This window comes from Heterodontus francisci, chromosome 13 (assembly GCF_036365525.1).
Source record: "Heterodontus francisci isolate sHetFra1 chromosome 13, sHetFra1.hap1, whole genome shotgun sequence".
NCBI lineage: Eukaryota > Metazoa > Chordata > Chondrichthyes > Heterodontiformes > Heterodontidae > Heterodontus > Heterodontus francisci.
In genome coordinates this window covers 23,298,742-23,319,839 of record NC_090383.1, presented here as the reverse complement: position 1 = coordinate 23,319,839, position 21,098 = coordinate 23,298,742, and the positions used below count along the sequence as shown (strand labels likewise).

Sequence of the window (21,098 nt, the reverse complement as noted above, 5' to 3'; positions counted from 1 at the left end):
TAAAAATTAATTCTCGAGGAGTGGGCACCATTGGCAGTTATTTCCCATCCTTAGCTGTCCTGAGTTAGATACAACTGAGTGGCTTGCCAGGCCATTTCAAAACGTGAATTTTCGTTATGGAGTTGGGAATCCATTGGAAAGTAGTTAATTGGCCTGGGTTAATGCCTGGCCAATGGAGGTGCCGGAAGCGTCCTAGAGGCGGGAACAGGTCAAAGCATCAGGCTTGAATGGCACCCCATCCACCACCTTCAATATTCACTCCCTTCACCACCTCCAATTGGGCACCGGACTCGCACCCAGGCCAATTAACTACTTTCCAATGGGTTCTCGACCCCATAACAAAAATCAGCCCAATAGGTCAAATGGCCTCCTTCTGTACTGTATGATTCTGTGAGAACCGTGAGTTCAAATGTTATCATGGCACTTTAAAAATCTTAAATCCATTCAAAAAATGTGGAAATAAAAAGCTGGTTTCAATAAAAGTGACCATGGATTATCATAAAATCCAAGCTTGTTCAGCCGTCCTTACCCAATTTGGCCTATACAGTCTCACCAAGGCTCCTTCGACAGCACCTTCCATAACCTGTGACCTCTACCATCTAGAAGGACAAGGACAGCAGATGCATTGGAACGCCACCACCTGCATGTTCTGCTCCAAGCCACACACCACCCTGACTTGGAACTATATCGCCATTCCTTCACTGTCGCTGGGTCAAAATCCTGGAACTCCCTTCCTAACAGCACTGTTGGTATACCTACACATCTCATGAATGAATAAAAAAAATTCAGGGCAATCTTAAAAGACAAGTGGCAGCCATGGCCGGGCTAGCCATTGCCTTTAGTGATGCAGCACCAGGGAGATCGGAGGGCCTCTGTAGGCCAGCACCCCATTTCTCTGATACCTTCCTGGAGGCACTAATTGATGTAGTATCAGTGAGGAGAGAGCTGTTCTTCCAAGCCTCAGGAAGGAGAAGTCGGCCCAGCAAGACCAAGAAGGCGTGGATGGAGGCCACCGAGGCCAGCAGCTGGGAACCCATGAGAAGGACCTGGGTCCAGTGTAAAGAAAGGTTCAATGACCTCTTGTGGTCTGGTAAGGTGAGTGGTCAGCAGCACCTGGTTCATTGGGTACCAACTCCCTAAGCACCAGAAAGCATGTGAGATTACCTCAGAAAATGTTCATGGTTCTACCGCACATTGTCAAAGTAAACAGTCACAACATTGAGACATAGCCACCCTCACATATGGGGCAACATTCAGATGAGGACATCACTGATGGTAGCATCAGCCCACGTGTATATCATGCTGTAGGAGATAAGGGAGGGAAACCTACTCATGAAACGTTCTCCTCTCATCCTGCAAGGGAAGAGAGTCCATAATATACAGGAGATGGCCAGAAAGGGAGGTGGAGTGGGCCCAGCTCCAGACGGCGATAGCAGTGGAGGAGACAGCACTAGAGATCGCCGGGGTGCTCTTTAGACATTTGGTAGGGGATGGCTAGATGAAAGACCAAGAGCAACAGGGTCATTGGGCAGCTCTTTCTTGAAGTGAAGGGCATGGAGGAGATGCCTGCCCAATGTGAGCTATGGATTTAAGACTGCTGTCATCTGAGGGAATGGTTGTGCTGGGGCACTTATTGAGTAGGACCGGTTCTTATCACTATTTTCTTGTGTGTCCTATAGGGCTAGTTGCAGAGAGGCACCAAAGTGGACCTGCCAAATCAGTGCCGACATCCTTGGCAGTTGTGGCGGGGGGAGGTGGAGGAGTCTACGGAATCTGCACTGTCACATCATATCTGGCATCTTCCACCACTGCATAGACACTTTGTTGGGCCACAGATGTAGCATAAAAAGGGGAACACAGGGTGAACCACACAACACAAGCGCGCAGTAGTAGGAAGGTGAGGCAGAGACAGCTGTGGGCAGTCCGCCTTAGAAAGACAGAGGACAGACACAGTGATGCTTCACAGGGCAAAGATGCTGACCTCAGGACTCACAGACAAGATGAAGCAGTGACAGATAAGTTCCTATTTGTCAGAGTTCCCTGAGGTCTTGAGGAACCATGGGCATGTATGCAGTGCATGTGCTCTGTCATGACTCAGGGATTCAATCATAGGAGCTCCTCCACTGAGAGATTGGGCAACTTCTTGGAGAGCCAAATGCAGCATCACTCTGAGTGGGTGCAGGAGCCGCGTGCTGATATGCACAGAGGGAGTAACAATTTCTGTAGCATTGACCACTCAGTGCCCCTGATGGTGCAAAGGTGATCAGAGTGGATGCCAGCTGCATCCCGGTCAGTGGCCGTTTTCAGCATCCACAGGCGCTAGGAAAGAGCTGAGATGGTCCTAGCGGCAGACGAACAGGCCACCCTCAGGAGACACTGGCATCACCCTTCGGCCTCTCACCCCCTGTGATTCAGGAGCCATCTGTGTGCCAGGGCCCTGTCATGGAAGCAGTCCCTGCCATGATGCAGGCACAGCAGTCTGTGGAGGAGCCCACACATGCACCTCCAAGATGAGGATGGAAGCCATGGCCATCTTAGCTGGAGGCAGAGAGTAGGAGTCGGCTCACCTTATCCTCTGCCACAGTGGGAGCATCCCCTATAAGTGTTGGGGAGAGGAAGGCGCCACGGTGTTGAATTTACTTAAGGGTCACCTGGGTGCTACTGTCTACATCTGTCTGTTATTTCGTTTGCCTCACAATATAACGTCTATATTTCACAGGTGTTCTCTGACAGGTGTTGATACCTCATTTCAAAAGGGGAACATCGCATTGTGGGGCAGGTGGTGGGATGTGGGGCCCTGTGAATGTTATGTGCCTATGCCTTGTGATGTTGGATGATGGTGAATGGAGGAGCCCTCCATCTGTATGCTCATGGCTGCCAATGAAACCTCACAGTTTAGGGTCATAGCAGTGAAATAGCTCTGTATGCTCTGGAAGGTGAGTTGTGGAGTCATCAGCTGCAAGGGCTCAGGGGAAGATCAGGTGATCTTGAGGTCTGGGACGGCATGGCTGGGCATCCTCTGCTGCCTGGGCATCGACCACCTCTGCAGCTATCCTTTCCTCTTCCTCTTCTTTCTCCTCCCAGTTCTCCTCCAAGGTGGAGTGGCGTTCCAGCTCCTCCTCCTCCTCCTCCATCTCCAGGTTTCTTTCCAGTGTCATGAAGTGCAGGGCACAGCAAACAACCATGATACGGGAGACTCTGGCTGGCTCAACTGACCAGTCAAGGCAACAGAAGCGCATCTTCAAGAGGCCAATGATTTTTCAATGCAGGTCTGTGTTAGGAGATGCCTCTGGTTGTAGCTCCTCTCACCATCTGTGTCTGGGTTTCAAGCAGACATCAGGAGCCACCTCCTTAAGGGATAACCCTTTTTCTCCAGCAGCCACCTACGGAGTCTGGATCAGGGCCTGAAGAGGTGCGGCACCTGGGACTCTCGCAAGATGAAGGAGTCATGACAGCTGCCCAAGAACTAGGCACAGACTTGCAAGGCCTGTGGTCATAGACCAGCTGGACATTCAATGAGTGGTCGTGTTCAGGAATCTGACTGGCTGGTCTGTTGGTGCCTCATAGCTACATGGGTGCAATCAATGGCCCCCTGGATCTGAGGGAATCCATCGATGGCAGGAAAGCCCAAAGCTCTCTGTGCCTGTACTGTCCCATCTGAGTCAAAGTGATTGTAGTCCTCCAACCTCCTCAATATGACATCCATCACCTGCCTGATGGCGTTATGAGCTGCCGATCACAAGATGCCATCTAGGTTTCCAACTGCTCCCTGGAACAAGCTGGTTGCATAGAAATTCAGGATGACGGTGATCATGACGGCTGCAGGTAAGGGACTGCCATGGGGGCTGCGAGGCCATTGTGGATCAGAGCACGCAGATCTGAGACTATCTACCTGGATAGGCGCAGGCTCCTATGGCACTGATGCTCTGACATTTGCAGGTAGCTGATTCTTGGGCGATAAACCCGATGTCTTGGGTAGTGTCCTCTTCCCCTTGCACCCCCCTGCTGTGTTCCTCTGGCCTCCTATTGTCCAAGAGGTTGCATCTGCTGCAGCTCTTCCTAGCTGCTATGTCCAATGTTAGAGTAGCCTGTTCCCATGTGAACTCTCTCAGCTGCACCTTGTGTATTCACCGGGCCTTCCCCTGCCAACCCTAGGTGCCCAAATGATGCCAGCAGTCTCACGTCCCTCACCAGATTCCTGTCATTCACCCTGAGAAAAGGAAGTCTTACAGCTCCAGCAGTGGTTACTCTGTGGCACTTTCGGAGTAGTTGAGCTTTATTTTGTGCCTTACAGACATGTTCAGTGAAATGAGTATGCTGATAAAACTACACAAAATGAAGTAGACTGCACACATTTTGCTATAAATTACAATTAGAGCTGTCGTTAACAGGCTGAAAAAATCAGCAGTCTCTGCAAGCGAACAGGGCTATAAACTAATAAGGGGCGGTGGGAGGATTCAGGAAAGGGTAAGTTCAAAAGCAGTAAGGGAAATGTCAAGGCTCTAGAGCAGAGCTGCGTTTTGGGTAAAAAATAAGCAGAGTGGATCAGGAAGGGACAATGAGGGTAACAAAGGTAATAGCACATTAGTGACTAAGATGCATCAGGGAAATTTAGAAAAAAAATCAAAGCTAAAGACACTATATATGAATGCATGAAGCATTCACAACTAATTAGATGAATTAATAGCACAGATAGATATTAGTCGGTTTGATCTAACAGCTATTATGGAAGCGTAGTTGCAAAGTGACCAATGTTTGGAACTGAATACACCTGGACTCTTAACTTTTAAGAGAGAGGCAAATGGAAAAGGAGAAGGAACAAAAGTAAACATGGGTCCCTTAGAGGCAGAGGCAGGTGAAATTATAATTGGGAATGAGGAAATGGCAAAGACATTAAACAAGTACTTTGTATCTGTCTTCACATTAGAAGATACAAAACCATTGCAGAAGTAATGGCGAACCAAGGGTCCAGTAAAAATGATGAACTTAAAGAAATCATTATAAGAAATGTACTGGAGAAATTAATGAGACTAAGTGACGACAAATTCCCTGGACCTGACAGCCTGCATCCTAGGGTTTTAAAAGAGGTAGGTGCAAAGATAGTGGATGCATTGGTTTTGATTTTCCAGAACTCCTTAGAATCTAGAACAGTTCCAAAGGAATGGAAAACATAAAACATAACCCTGTTAATTAAGGACGGAGGAAGAGAGAAATCGGGAAACGATACGCCAGTTAGCCTAACATCTGTAGTAGGCAAAATGTCAGAATCGATTATAAGGGATGTGGTATCAGGGCACTTAGAAAATCATAATATGATTAAGCAGAGTCAACATGGATTAATGAAACAGAAATCATGTTTGACAAATCTGTGAGAGTTTTTTGAGGATGTAACTAGTAGGATGGATAAGGGGGAACCAGTGGATGTAGTGTATCTGGATTTTCAAAAAGCATTTGATAAGGTGCCACACAAGGGGTTACTGCACAAAATTAGGACTCATGGAATATATTAGCACAAATTGAGGATTGGTTAATGGACAGAAAACAGAGAATAGGAATAAACAAGATATTTTTGGGTTGGCAGGATGTAACTTGCGGTGTACCACCAGGATCAATACTTGGGACTCAGCTATTTACAATCTATATTAATGACTTAGATGAGGAGACTGAGTGTAATGTATCCAGGTTTGCTGATGATACAAAGTTTGGTGGGAAGGTAAGCGGTGAGGAGGATGCAAAGAAACTGCAGAGGGATAGTGATAGGTTGGATAAATGGACAACAACATAGCAGATGGAATACAATGTAATGAATTGTGAAGTTATTCATTTTGGTAGGAAAAATGAAAAAAAGCAGTATATTTTTGAATGGTGAGAGACTGGTAAATATTTCCATTCAGAAGAACCTGAGCATCCTTGTACATGAGTCATAGAAAGTTAACATGCAGATAAAGAAAGCAATTAGGAATGCAATGGTATGTTAGCTTTTGTTACAAAGGGATGGGAGGATAAGAGTAATGAAGTCTTACTACAATTATATAGGGCACTGGTGATGCCATGACTGGAGTACTGTGTGCAGTTTTAGTCTCCTTACCTAGAGGGAGTGCAACAAAGAACAAAGAACAGTACAGCATAGGAACCGGCCATTCGGTCCTCCAAGCCTGCGCCGATCTTGATGCCTGTCTAAAGTAAAACCTTCTGCACTTCCGGGATCCGTATCCCTCTATTCCCACCCTATTCATGTATTTGTCAAGATGCCTCTTAAACGTCGCTATCGTACCTGCTTCCACCCCCTCCCCCGGCAGCAAGTTCCAGGCACTCACCACTCTGTGTAAAAGACTTGCCTCGCACATCCCCTCTAAACTTTGCCCCTCGCAGCTTAAACCTATGTCCCCGAGTAACTGACTCTTCCACCCTGGGAAAAAACTTCTGACTATCCACTCTGTCCATGCCACTCATAACTTTGTAAACCTCTATCATGTCGCCCCTCCACCTCCGTCGTTCCAGTGAAAACAATTCGAGTTTATCCAACCTCTCCTCATAGCTAATACTCTCCAGACCAGACAACATCCTGGTAAACCTCTCCTGTACCCTCTCCAAAGCCTCCACGTCCTTCTGGTAGTGTGGCGACCAGAATTGCACGCAATATTCCAAGTGTGGCCTAACTAAGGTTCTGTACAGCTGCAGTATGACTTGCCAATTTTTATACTCTATGCCCCGACCGATGAAGGCAAGCATGCCGTATGCCTTCTTGACTACCTTATCCACCTACGTTGCTACTTTCAGTGATCTGTGGACCTGTACGCCCAGATCTCTCTGCCTGTCAATACTCCCAAGGGATCTGCCATTTACTGTATACTTCCCACCTGTATTAGACCTTCCAAACTGCATTACCTCACATTTGTCCAGATTAAACTCCATCTGCCATTTCTCCACCCAAGTCTCCAACCGATCGATATCCTGCTGTATCCTCTGACAATCCTCATCACTATCCGCAACTCTACTAACCTTTGTGTCGTCCGCAAATTTACTAATCAGACCAGCTACATTTTCCTCCAAATCATTTATATATACTACAAACAGCAAAGGACCCAGCACTGATCCCTGCGGAACACCACTAGTCACATCCCTCCATTCAGAAAAGCACCCTTCCACTGCTACCCTCTGTCTTCCATGACCAAGCCAGTTCTGTATCCATCTTGCCAGCTCACCTCTGATCCCGTGTGACTTCACCTTTTGCACCTGTCTGCCATGAGGGACCTTGTCAAAGGCTTTACTGAAGTCCATGTAGACAACATCCACTGCCCTTCCTTCATTAATCATCTTCGTCACTTCTTCAGAAAACTCGATCAAGTTAGTGAGACACAACGTCCCCTTCAAAAAACCATGCTGTCTCTCGCTAATAAGTCCATTTGTTTCCAAATGGGAGTAAATTCTGTCCCAAAGAATCCTCTCCAATAATTTCCCTACCACTGACGTAAGGCTCATCGGCATGTAATTTCCTGGATTATCCTTGCTGTCCTTCTTAAACAAAGGAACAACATTGGCTATTCTCCAGTCTTCTGGGACCTCACCTGTAGCCAATGAGGATACAAAGATTTCTGTCAAGCCCCAGCAATTTCCTCCCTTGCCTCCCTCAGTATTCTGGGGTAGATCCCATCAGGCCTTGGGGACTTATCTACCTTAATGTTTTTCAAGACGCCCAACACCTCCTCCTTTTTGATATCAACATGACCCAGACTATCTACACTCCCTTCCCTAGACTCATCATCCACCAAGTCCTTCTCTTGGGTGAATACTGATGCAAAGTACTCATTCAGTACCTCGCCCATTTCCTCTGGCTCCACGCATAGATACCCTCCTCTGTCCTTGAGTGGGCCAACCCTTTCCCTGGTTACCCTCTTGCTCTTTATATACGTATAAAATCCTTGGGATTCTCCTTAATCCTGCTTGCCAATGACTTTTCATGACCCCTTTTAGCCCTCCTGACTCCTTGCTTAAGTTCCTTCCTACTTCCTTTATATTCCTCAAGGGCTTTGTCTGCTCCCAGCCTTCTAGCCCTTACGAATGCTTCCTTTTTCTTTTTCATTAGGCTCACAATATCCCTCGTTATCCAAGGTTCCCGAAACTTGCCAAACTTATCCATCCTCACAGGAACATGCTGGTCCTGGATTCTAATCAACTGACGTTTCAAAGACTCCCACATGTCAGATGTTGATTTACCCTCAAAGAGCCTTCCCCCCATCTAAATTCTTCAGTTCCTGCCTAATATTGTTATAATTAGCCTTCCACCAATTTAGCACCTTCACCCGAGGACTATTCTTATCCTTATCCACAAGTACCTTAAAGCTTACGGAATTATGGTCACAGTTCCCGAGATGCTCCCCTACTGAAACTTCGACCACCTGGCCGGGCTCATTCCTCAATACCCAGTCCAGTACAGCCCCTTCCCTAGTTGGACTATCTACATATTGTTTCAAGAAGCCCTCCTGGATGCTCCTTACAAATTCTGCCCCATCCAAGCCCCTAGCACTAAGTGAGTCCCAGTCAATATAGGGGAAGTTAAAATCACCCACCACAACAACCCTGTTGCTTTTACATCTTTCCAAAATCTGTCTACATATCTGCTCCTCTATCTCCCACTGGCTGTTGAGAGGCCTGTAGTAAACCCCCAACATTGTGACTGCACCCTTCCTATTCTTGAGCTCTACCCATATTGCCTCGCTGCATGAGCCCTCCGAGGTGTCCTCCCGCAGTACAGCTGTGATATTCTCCCTAACCAGTAATGCAACTCCCCCACCCCCTTTACATCCCCCTCTATCCCGCCTGAAGCATCTAAATCCCGGAACATTTAGCTGCCAATCCTGTCCTTCCCTCAACCAAATCTCTATAATAGCAACAACATCATAGTTCCAAGTACTAATCCAAGCTCTAAATTAATCTGCCTTACCTGTTATACTTCTCGCATTGAAACAAATGCACTTCAGACCACCAGTCCCACTGTGCTCAGCAACATCTCCCTGCCTGCTCTTCCTCTCAGTCTTACTGGCCTTATTCACTAGTTCCCCCTCAGTTATTTCACCTGCTGACCTACTGCTCTGGTTCCCACCCCCCTGCCACACTAGTTTAAACCTTCCCGAGTGACGGCAGCAAACCTCGCAGCCAGGATACTTGTGCCCCTCCAGTTTAGATGCAACCCGTCCTTCTTGTACAGGTCTCACCTGTCCTAGAAGAGATCCCAATGATCCAGATATCTGAAACCCTCCCTCCTACACCAGCTGTTTAGCCACTATCTTCCTATTTCTAGCCTCACTGGCACGTGGCACAGGGAGTAATCCCGAGATTACAACTCTAGAGGTCCTGTTTTTTAACTTACTACCTAACTCCCTGAATTCCCCCTGCAGGACCTCACCACTCTTCCTGTCTATGTCGTTAGTACCAATGTGTACCACAACCTCTGGCTGTTCACCCGCCCCCTTCAGAATGCCCCCTGCCCGTTCAGAGATATCCTTGACCCTGGCACCAGGGAGGCAACATACCATCCTGGAGTCTCTTTCACATCCACAGAAGCGCCTATCTGTGCCCCTGACTATAGAGTCCCCTATAACTATTGCTCTTCTGCGCTTTGTCCCTCCCTGCTGAACAACAGAGCCAGCCGTGCTGCCACTGCTCTGGCTGCTGCTGTTATTTTCCCCTGATAGGCCATCCCTCCCAACAGTATCCAAAACGGTATACTTGTTAGAAAGGGGGATAGCCACAGGGGATTCCTGCACTGACTGCCTGCCCCTTCTAGCGGTCACCCATCTATCTGCCTGCACCTCGGGTGTAACCACGTCTCTAAAACTCCTGTCTCTGATGCTTTCCGCCACCTGCATGCTCCTAAGTGCATCCAATTGCTGCTCCAACCGATCCAAGGGGTCTGTGAGCAGCTGCAATTGGGTACACTTCCTACAGATGTAATTGTCCGGAACGCTGGAAGCGTCACGGACCTCCCACATCTCACAGGTGAAGCACTTTACCCCTTTAACTGACATTTCTAGCACTAATTAATAAATTAATTTAAAAGAAATACTTATTAAATCCTTACTAAATTAAACTACAATTAACTATACGGTCTCTAGCGCTAGATTTCTGCTATAAATATTAAATGCTAAATACAGTAATCTCCTGCCTCCGGTTTAGTTACTCCTCTACTTATTAATTAGTTAGTTAATTAACAAAAGTTCAGTAGACTGGTTCCTGGAATGAGGAGATTGTCCTATGAGGAGAGATTGAGTACACTAGGTTTATACTCCCTGGAGTTAAGAAGAATGAGAGATGATGTAATTGAAAAGTACAAAATTGTTAAGGGGCTTGATAGGGTGGTTGGTGAGAAAGTGGTTTCCCTGTGTGGGGAATCTAGAACACGAAGTTACACGCTTAAATAGGGGGTCGGCCATTTAGGATGGAGATGAGGTGAAATTTCTTCACTCAAAGGGTTGTGAATCTTTGGAATTCTCTACCACAGAGAGCTGTGAATGCTCAATCATTTAGTATGTTCAAGACACATTGATAGATTTTTGGCTACTAAGGGAAATAAGGGATATGGGGATAGTGTGGAAAGGTGGAGTTGAGATAGAAGATCAGCCACAATATTGTTGAATAGCCCAGCACGCTCAAAGGATCAAACTGCCTACTTTTGCTCCTACTTCTTATGTTCTTATGCTCTTATAACAGCCATGTTATTGTTACAGTTTTGCAAGAGGTTAAGAAAAATCTTATTGGCATCCTCTTTGGTTAAGGAATTTCCCATGTCAAATTGAGAAGCATCATTGACTGAGTTAAATGATACCAGATTAAACGTGCTGATCAGGCCTGTCAACAATTTATACAGCATTCTTAACAATCTTAAGATTTACCAAAGTACTTTTGAAATGTAATTGCGATTGTAATGTAGGAATCACAGCAGCCAATTTACACACAGGCCTCCAAACAGTCAGGCAGTAGTAGAGGAGCAGATATGTAGGCAAATCTCAGAGAGGTGCAAAAATAATAGGGTAATAATAGTAGGGGATTTCAACTTCCCCTATATTAGAGGGGATAGTATTAGTGCAAAAACCTAAAGGGGGCGGAATACTTCAAGTGCATTCAGGAGAGTTTTCTGAGCCAGCACATAGAGTCCTACAAGAGGAGGGGCAGTACTGGACCTAATCATAGGGAATGAAGCCGGACAAGTGGGAGAAGTGGCAGTGGGGGAGCATTTCGGGGTTAGTGACCATAACTCTGTAAGATTTAAGGTTGTTATGGAAAAGGACATGGAGGGACCGGAAATAAGAGTACTGAATTGGGGGAAGGCAGATTTCAATATGATAAAACAGGATCTGACCAAAGTGAACTGGGAGCAGCTTCTTATTGAAAAGTCTACATCAGACCAGTGGGAGTCATTTAGAAGGGAAATTGTGAGGGTTCAGGTGCAGCATGTTCCTGTAAAGGTGAAGAATAGGACCAACAGGTCAAGGGAACCCTGGATGTCAAGGGATATAGAGGATTGCACAAGGAAAAAAAAGGAGGTGTATGGCAGATTCAGAGTGCTGAAAACAGTGGAGGCCCTAGAGGAGTATAGAAAGTGTAGGGGAGTACTTAAAAAAAAAAGTAATTAGGAGAGCGAAGAGGAGGCATGAAAAATCACTGGCAGACAAGATAAAGGAAAATCTCAAGGCGTTTTATAAGTATGTTAGGGGCAAGAGGATAACCAGGGAAAAAGTGGGGCCCATTGGGGATCACAGAGGCAATCTGTGTGGAGCCGGAGGACATAGGGGAGGTTTTGAACGATTACTTTTCATCTGTGTTCACAATGGAGAGGAACGATGTAGGTGTAGTGATCAGGGAGGGGGATTGTGATATACTTGATCAAATTAGCATTGTAAAGGAGGAAGTATTGGCTGTATAAGCGGGCTTAAAGGTGGATAAATCCCCAGGGCCAGATGAGATGTATCCCAGGCTGCTATGTGAGGCAAGGGAGGAGATAGCAGGGGCTCTGACACAAATTTTCAGATCCTCTCTGGCCACAGGAGAGGTACCAGAGGATTGGAGGACAGCGAATGTGGTGCCATTATTCAAGAAGGGTAGCAGAGAGAAACCAGGTAATTACAGGCCGGTGAGTCTAACATCAGTGATAGGGAAATTATTGGAAAAAATTCTGAGAGACAGGATTAATCTCCACTTGGTGAGGCAGGGATTAATCAGGGATAGTCAGCATGGGTTTGTCAGAGGGAGATCGTGTCTAACAAATTTGATTGAATTTTTCGAGGCGGTAACTAGATGTGTAGATGAAGGTAAAGCAGTTGATGTAGTCTACATGGACTTCAGTAAGGCTTTTGATAAGGTCCCGCATGGGAGATTGGTTAAGAAAGTAAAAGCCCATGGGATCCAGCGTAATTTGGCAAATTGTATTCAAAATTGGCTTAGGGGAAGGAGGCAGAGGGTGATGGTCGAGGGCTGTTTTTGTGAATGGAGGCTTGTGACCAGTGGGGTACCACAGGGATCGGTGCTGGAACCCTTACTGTTTGTCGTGCACATTAATGATTTAGACGTGAATTTAGGAGGTATGATCAGTAAGTTCGCAGACAACACGAAAATTGGAGGTGTCGCAAATAGTGAGGAGGAAAACCTTAGACTACAGGACGATATAGATGGGCTGGTAAGATGGGTGGAGCAGTGGCAAATGGAGTTTAATCCTGAGAAGTGTGAGGTGATGCACTTTGGGAGGTCGAACAAGGCAATGGAATATACAATGGATGGAAGGACCCTAGGGAGCACAGAGGGTCAGAGGGATCTTGGGGTGCTTGTCCATAGATCACTGAAGGCAGCAGCACAGGTAGATAAGGTGGTTAGGAAGCCATACGGGAAACTTGTCTTTATTAGCTGAGGCATAGAATATAAGAGCAGGGAGGTTATGATGGAGCTGTATAAAATGCTGGTTAGGCCACGGCTGGATTACTGTGTACAGTTCTGGTCACCACACGACAGGAAGGATGTGATTGCAATGGAGAGGGGTGCAGGATGTTGCTGGGCTGGAGCATTTCAGTTATGAAGACAGACTGGATAGGCTGGGGTTGTTTTCCTTGGAGTGGAGAAGGCTGAGGGGGGACGTGATTGAGGTATACAAAATTATGAGGGGCATTGATAGGATAGATAGGAAGAAACTTTTTCCCTTAGCGGACAGGTCAATAACTAGGGGGCATAGATTTAAGGTAAGGGGCAGAAGGTTTAGAGGGGAGTTGAGGAGAGATTTTTTCACCCAAAGGGTGGTTCGAATCTGGAACACATTGTCTGAAGAGGTGGTAGAGGCAGGAACACCCAGGACATTCAAGAAGTATTTAGATGAACATTTGAAACGCCATAACATACAAGGCTACGGGCCAGGTGCGGGGAAATGGGATTAGTTAGGATGGCTGCTCGATGGTCGGCGCAGGCGCCGAAGGGCCTGTTTCTGTGCTGTAAAAATCTATGACTCTATGACAGCAAGGTGGCACAAACAACAATGACATAATGACCAGGTTTTTTTTTAATGATATTGGTTGAGGAATAAATATTGGCCAGTCAACCAGGAGAACTCACTTGTACTTCTTTGAAATAATGCTGTGGCATCTTTTATGTCCACCGGAGAGGACAGACTGGGCCTTAGTTTAATGCTCATCTGAAAAACGACAGCTGCAACAGTGCAGCAGTCCCTCACTAATGCAATGAAATATCAGCCTGGATTATGTTCAAGAGTGGAACTTGAACCCATAATCTTCTGATTCAGAGTTGAGACTGCTACCAACTGAGCCATAGCTGACACTTTGTTAGATGCTTGATTTGTAGTTGCAAATCAGTCATACATTTTTTTTTAAATTTCCAAAATATACTTTATTCATAAAATTCTGTGAAAATTACATTGCCAAACAGTTTCAAACAGCACCAAAAAATACAAACATTGCAAGGGAGATCAGTTTCCTTCAATACTATCATGAGTTTCTTCACAACCCTTCCATTTCACAATTGTCATGCCAATTACAGTTTTACATTTACAGCAAATGAAAATATTAATGATACAGTTCGAGGGGTTTCCCATGGATCCAGCCCCTCAGTTCAGCTTGGTGGGGGGACCTTACACTGTGGTCTTTCCCCATTGAGCCTTTGCTGCGGCTGCTCCAAGCTTCAGTGCGTCCCTCAGCACGTAGTCCTGGACCTTGGAATGTGCCAGTCTACAACATTCGGTGATGGACAACTCTTTGCACTGGAAGACCAGCAAGTTTCGGGCAGACCAAAGGGCGTCTTTCACCGAATTGATAGTCCTCCAGCAGCAGTTGATGTTTGTCTCGGTGTGCGTCCCTGGGAACAGCCCGTAGAGCACAGACTCCTGTGTTACAGAGCTGCTTGGGATGAACCTCGACAAAAACCACTGCCTCTCTTTCCACACCTGCTTTGTGAAGACACATTCCAGGAGGAGGTGGGCGACCGTCTCTTCCCCACCACAGCCACCGCGGGGGCATTGTGCGGAGGGGGCGAGACTTCGGGTGTGCATGAAGGATCTGACGGGGAGGGCCCTTCTCACGACCAGCCAAGCTACGTCTTGGTGCTTGTTTGAAAGTTCTGGTGATGAGGCATTCCGCCAAATGACTTTGACGGTCTGCTCGGGGAACCATCCGACAGGATCCACCGTCTCCTTTTCCCGTAGGGCCTTGAGGACATTACGTGCAGACCACTGCCTGATGGACCGGTGGTCAAAGGTGTTTTCCCGCAGAAACTGCTCCACGAAGGATAGGTGGTACGGCGCGGCCCAACTGCATGGAGCGTTCCGCGGCAATGTGACCAGGCCCATCCTTCGCAACACCGGGGACAGATAGAACCTCAGCACGTAGTGACACTTGGTGTTTACGTACTGGAGGTCTACACACAGCTTGATGCAGCCGCACACGAAAGTGGTCATCAGGATGAGGGCCACGTTGGGTACATTTTTCCCGCCCTTGTCCAGAGATTTGAACATCGTGTCCCTCCGGACCCGGTCCATTTTAGATCCCCAGATGAAGCGGAAAATGGCTCGGGTGACCGCCACAGCACAGGAGTGGGGTATCGGCCAGACCTGCGCCACGTACAGCAATAACGTGAGCGCCTCGCATCTGATGACCAGGTTCTCACCCACAATGGAGAGAGATCGCTGCCCCCACATGCTCAACTTTTGTTGTACCTTGGCTACTTGCTCCTCCCAGGTTTTGGTGCACGCCCCGGCCCTTCCGAACCGTATCCCCAGCACCTTCAGGTAATCTGACCTGACGGTGAAGGGACAAAGGATCGGTCAGCCCAGTTCCAAAATAACATGGCCTCGCTCTTGCCGTGGTTAACTTTGGCTCCCGAGGCCAGTTCGAACTGGTCGCAGATGCTCATCAGTCTGCGCACGGACAGCGGATCCGAGCAGAAGACGGCGACGTCATCCATGTACAGGGAGGTTTTAACCTGAGTGCTTCCGCTGCCTGGGATTGTCACCCCTCTTATGCTCGCATCCTTCCTAATAGACTCAGCAAAGGGTTCAATACAGCAAACAAACAAGACCGGGGGGAGATGACAGCCCTGTCTGACTCCAGATTTGATCGGGAAACATTCCGATTCCCACCCATTGATTGAGACTGCGCTACTGATGTTTGTGTAGAGCAGTTGGATCCAATTGCAGATTCCCTCCCCAAACCCCATTTTGGAAAGCACGTCCATCATGGAGGTGTGTGATATCCTGTCAAAAGCTTTCTCCTGGTCCAGGCTGATGAGGCAGGTGTCCACCCTCCTGTCCCGTACGTAGGCGATCGTATCCCTGAGTAGCGCGAGACTATCAGAGATCTTCCTGCCGGGTACAGTACAGGTCTGATCGGGGTGGATCACCAACTCCAGAGCAGACTTGACTCGACTGGCTATGACTTTGGACAGAATCTTGTAGTCAACATTAAGCAGTGAGATGGGCCGCCAATTTCTGATTTCTGCCCTCTCCCCCTTCCGCTTGTAAATGAGGGTGATGATGCCTTTCCTCATGGATTCTGCCATGCTGCCGGACAGGAGCATACTCTCGTGTACTTCCAGCAGGTCCGGGCCGACCCAGTCCTACAGGGCCGAGTACAACTCGACCGGTAAGCCGTCGCTTCCGGGAGTTTTACTCGTCTTGAAGGACTCGACGGCCTTTGTCAGCTCGTCCAGAGTTAGCGGCTTGTCCAGTCTCTCCCTCCTGCTGTCATCTAAGACCTCTGTGATAGATGACAGGAAGGACTGGGAGGCTCTGCTGTCTGTGGGCTTCACGTCATACAGCCCAGCATAAAAGGATTTGCCGATCCTTAGTATGTCGGACTGCGAAGACGTTACCGAGCCATCTTCTTCCTTCAGGCTGCTGATAACAGAGCTCTCTCTGTGTACCTTTTGGAAGAAGTAACGCGAGCACGTCTCATCCTGCTCGATGGAGCTGACTCTGGACCGGAAGATGATCTTGGAGGCCTCCTTGGCAAAGAGCGAGGCCTGCTGGCTCTTCACCTCTTGGCGATCCTCCTTGACCTCAACCCCAATTGACTGCAACCGGAGCAGATTTTGCATACTTTTCTGGAGTCGGGACATTTCCCTCTGTCTCTCTCTCGCCCTCTGAACACCTTTGTGGATGAAGAACCTCTTGATGTTCTCCTTAATCGCTTCCCACCAGTGAACTGGAGACTCAAAGAGGGGTTTCACGGTCCTCCAACCTTTGTAATCCCTTTTGAGTTCCTCAACGTTCTCTGGGGTCAGCAGTGTAGCATTGAGCTTCCATGTCCCTCTGCCAACCCACTAGTCGTCCTGTAAGTGACAATCGGCCAGTAAGAGGCAGTGGTCGGAGAAGAACACCGGCTTGACGTCGGTGGATCCGACATCACTGCTGGATCGTCCAGCCGCATCGATGATGCAGATGAAATCATCGCCTCGGATGACCGGCCGGGACGTCGCCAGCAGCAGTGGGAGCTGCTGGAAGACGGTCAGCCGCTCGCTGCATTGTACCGGAGCGTACACGTTGATCAACCGGAGTGGAGCGTTGTTGTACATCACGTCTGCTACGAGGAGGCGACCGCCCACCACCTCCTTAACTTCGGAGATGGTGAAGTTACCTCCCCGCAGCAGAATACCCAGGCCGGAGGAACGGCAATCATTACCCCCCGACCAGATCGATGGCCCGTGGGACCACCATCGCAACCACTGCCTGTAGGTGCTGAGGTGTGGTATTCCACACTCCTGCAGAAACAGTAGGTCAGCTTTGACCTTGTCAAGGTAATCCAATGTTGAAATACATCGCGTAGTAGATTTAATGCTACGCACATTAATGGAAGCAATTCTTACACCCATTTTTTAAAGTTAGTTGTTGCTTCCCATACCATTTGTCCTTGCTAGTCCCAGTCCTTCGGGATGTTCCTGCATACCCATCGTGTGCGCAAGCAGTTTCACGTTGGTTGGGCTCAGAAACCCCTCCTGGTTTTTCATGCAGTGTTTGTTCCGCTGGGGTGACATTGGGGGGGTCTTATAGGCAGAGAGGATTGGGTTGTCCTCAGCTGCTTCCATCTGTTCCTCCTCGAAAACATCACTGCTCCCGGCTTCCCGGAGCTGAGATGCGCCAGACGTGTCTTTGCTCCCGGTGTCCCGGAGCTGAGACGCGTTGGCCACGTCATTACGTGTGGCGCTTTGGGGTTGGGGCACGCCGGGCCCATCACAGCTTCCAGGGGGCTGGGATGCTTTATCTTCCATCTCCTTGGAGTTCTGCCACCTCTTTTGAAGGGGCTGTCGTTCCAGCATTCCCCCGTCCAGTGAAGAGGAGTTATTGCAGTCTGATTCAGAAGATAGCCTCCTCTTGCCACTGGTTTGGGTGGTGGCCTGTTCCGCTTTGGGATGTTTTTTCTTTGTGGTTTTCCTCTGGACCACTTGCCACTGACCTGTTTGTCCATCTGCTGCCTGCTCCTCCATTGATTCTGTCTGTGGAGGAGGGGTTTCCGAGCGCAGGGTAGGTGCTGGGTCGCTGGTTTCAGCTGTCTCCCCTTCCTTCTCCTTCTCAGGTTGGAGTTCCTCACTGCGGAGAAGGTTGCTGGTCTCCTTTCGAACACCGGACGCCTTCGTCGAACCTTTTCCCGGCCTTTCCTTGGACCGTGCCGCCTGAGCATAACTGAGGCAGCGTTTGGGGCAGGTTTTGTAGAGATGGCCTGCCGCACCGCACAAGTTGCAACACTTAGTCTGCTTACAGTCCTTGGTCTGATGGCCTTCCTTCTTGCAGTTCTTGCAAACAACCGTGCTGCAGTTGGCTGCCATGTGACCAGATTTGCCACAGGTGCGGCAAACTCTGGGCTGCCCAGCGTAGACCAAGAAGCCTCGACTTCCCCCGATTGTGAAGCTGGAGGGAGGGTGGATGATGGCTCCACTGGGATCGACCTTCAAGGTGACCTTGACCTGCCGCTTGCTGGTCCAAATCCCAAAGGGGTCCTTGACATCAGTGCTGCTGCTGGCCACCTCGACGTACCTGGTGAGAAAGGTGAGTACATCCACCACCGGAACATGGGAGTTGTAGAGGTGAATCGTCACCACCCGGTCCCGTTGTGACGGAAGCGTGAAGAGCGGCTCCGCTGTGAGGATCGACAGTGGCGCCCGGTCCCCTTTCTCCTTGAACGCCTTCAGGAACTTGATGCATCCCGCCACGTTCCGGAATGTCACGTCGAAGTATCCACTGCTGGGGAAATCCTGCAGGCAGAAGACGTCCGTCGCTTGAAATCCGCAGCATTCGAAGAGAATTTTCTTGATGAAGAAGGTGCGATCGACCGGTGCATCCCCTTCCTTGTCCTTCACGACCACCCGAACGGTGTTGCGCACTCCCTGGCCCGAAGCTCGAAGATTGGTTATAGCCAATTTACTCAAAGCTTCCCCAGGATCAAAAGGCAATGATCATGGTCTCTTCTCAACCAAGTAAGCACTGATAAGAACAGATACTACACTTGATCTTAGCCAAAAGGCCGAGAATCAGTCATACATGCACAGCATTACCTTGTATCAAAAGCCTGAAGAGTTTTTGAACTACCACGAAAAGGAGTGTCGATCTTGCTTTGCTTCCATCACCTTTATATCACTGCTTCACTCTTCAGCCAGACTGAGGTGAGTACTTCTGCTGTTCAACTGTCCTTCATTTCCCCCCTTTTAAAATAATAATCAGCACTGGTCTTTGTCATCTCTTTTTTCATCTCCCTGTTAATGCATAGAGAATCATAGAATGATCACACCACAGAAAGAGGCCATTCGGCCTGTCGTCTTTGTGTTGGCTCTCTGCCAAAACAACTCACCTAGTCCCACTCCCCTGCCTTTTCCCTATGACCGCAATTGTTGACAACGCGATCGGTAGGTGGCGCTGTTTTGGCACATGCGCAGATACAGCATGTGCCTCGAAAACGTCACAGCCTGCGACTTTAGCAGCTGCCAGGACTAAAGATGGCGCTGCTCAAAAAATCACAGAGATGAAACCTAACAAACACGTGGCAGAATACAACGGCCGGAGTGAGAGAGTGGAGCGGGCCAGGGAGAGCAGCGCGGGGAGACCAGCGGTAGCGGTGCCGGGGGGTGGGGGGGGGGGGAGAAAGAGGGAGAGGGGTGGGGGGGGGGGAGAAAGTGGGAGGGGGGTGAGAAAGAGGGAGAGGGAGGGGGGGAGAAAGAGGGAGGGGGGGGAGAAAGAGGGAGGGGGAGAAAGAGGGAGGGGGGAGAAAGAGGGAGGGGGGAGAAAGAGGGAGAGGGGGGGAGAAAGAGGGAGGGGGGGAGAAAGAGGGAGAGGGATGGGGGGAGAAAGAGGGAGAGGAGGGGGGGGAGAAGGGAGAGAGTGGGGGGGGGGAGAAGGGGAGAGAGTTGGGGGGGGGGGAGCAGCGGAACGGAAGAGGAGTGCCTTTTTCTGTGCATGCGCCACAAACACAACCAGCAAAAGACTTACTGGCCAGTCCCTGGACCCGGTGACACCAAAGGTCTTCGCACGTTCGCTCCCCGCGGCTCTCTACGGCCTCTCGCTTCCGGCCCTCTCCATTCAGCCGTTCCCTCCAGCTGCGGATGCCCCAATCCAGTTGCTTTCTCCCCTACCCAGTTGCTTTCTCTACTTCTCCACAGTACTTCAGGCATTGCAACTGTTTGGGTCCCTGCATTTTGCATGCTCCCTCTCCCCACCCCTCCCCCTCTTCACCCACCCCTCCCCCTCTTCACCCACCCCCCTTTACCCCCCTACCTCCACCCCTCCTTTACCCCCCTACCTCCACCTCTCCTTTACCCCCCTACCTCCACCCCTCCTTTACCCCCCTACCTCCACCAAAGTTGAATATCTGAAGTGCAGTTGCAAAGTCGGGGAAATAGCATGCAAAACAAAACCTCAACAATTCTGGGTTTAATTATTGAAAAGTTTTATTAAGTTCATTAAGTATCCGAGGAACTGCTGTGCATGGATACATGAGTGTTGTGTCCAGCATTCCGTTAGACAGACAGGCCGAGTCTCTGCTATGCACAGCTAAAGAGATTGTTCCTGGAGAGCCTTGTGGTGAATGAACGCTTGGCTCTCTATTCCACTACTGTATTGTCCATGTGAAGAAGGCAAAGTCTCAAGAGGTCTGAGCTCAGTCTATTCTTGGTGAATGTTCCCCAAGCGCATCCCAATGTGCATTCCCAATTCATCTATAAATGCAATGGTCCTTTCCACATCGTGATGAGCTCCGCAGCATGATCCAGTTGCCTTCGTTGCTTGAATGCTGACCGGAAGTCTCGAGGATTGTTTTCTGGACGGCATGTTTTACATGAAAAGAAGAAAAGCAAATCAGAGTCAGAGCTTGCCTCCCTACATCCACTGAAATTACTGTTGCGCACACTTTTTTAAGTTCTGCAGTGAAGGCACCATTGATAACGTCGCCAATGAAGCACTTATTACCCACCTCAGATGCAGGAATCATCACGTCCTTGCGTCATCTCCTGTACTGCCTCCTTTGCTGGAATGCCGTCCTTAAGTGTCAAGGGTTGTTTTCTCAAGGGCACATTTTACACGAAAGGAAATAATGAAAGAACATCAGTGTCAGAGCTTCCCTCCCTCA

The 21,098-nt window shown here is 48.8% G+C and overlaps 1 pseudogene; it reads right to left on the bottom strand.

Moving 5' to 3' along the window:
- Positions 1-18,907: 18,907 nt before the first annotated feature.
- LOC137376836 (U2 spliceosomal RNA) lies at positions 18,908-19,016 on the bottom strand (annotated as a pseudogene).
- Between the last annotated feature and the right edge of the window lie 2,082 nt (positions 19,017-21,098).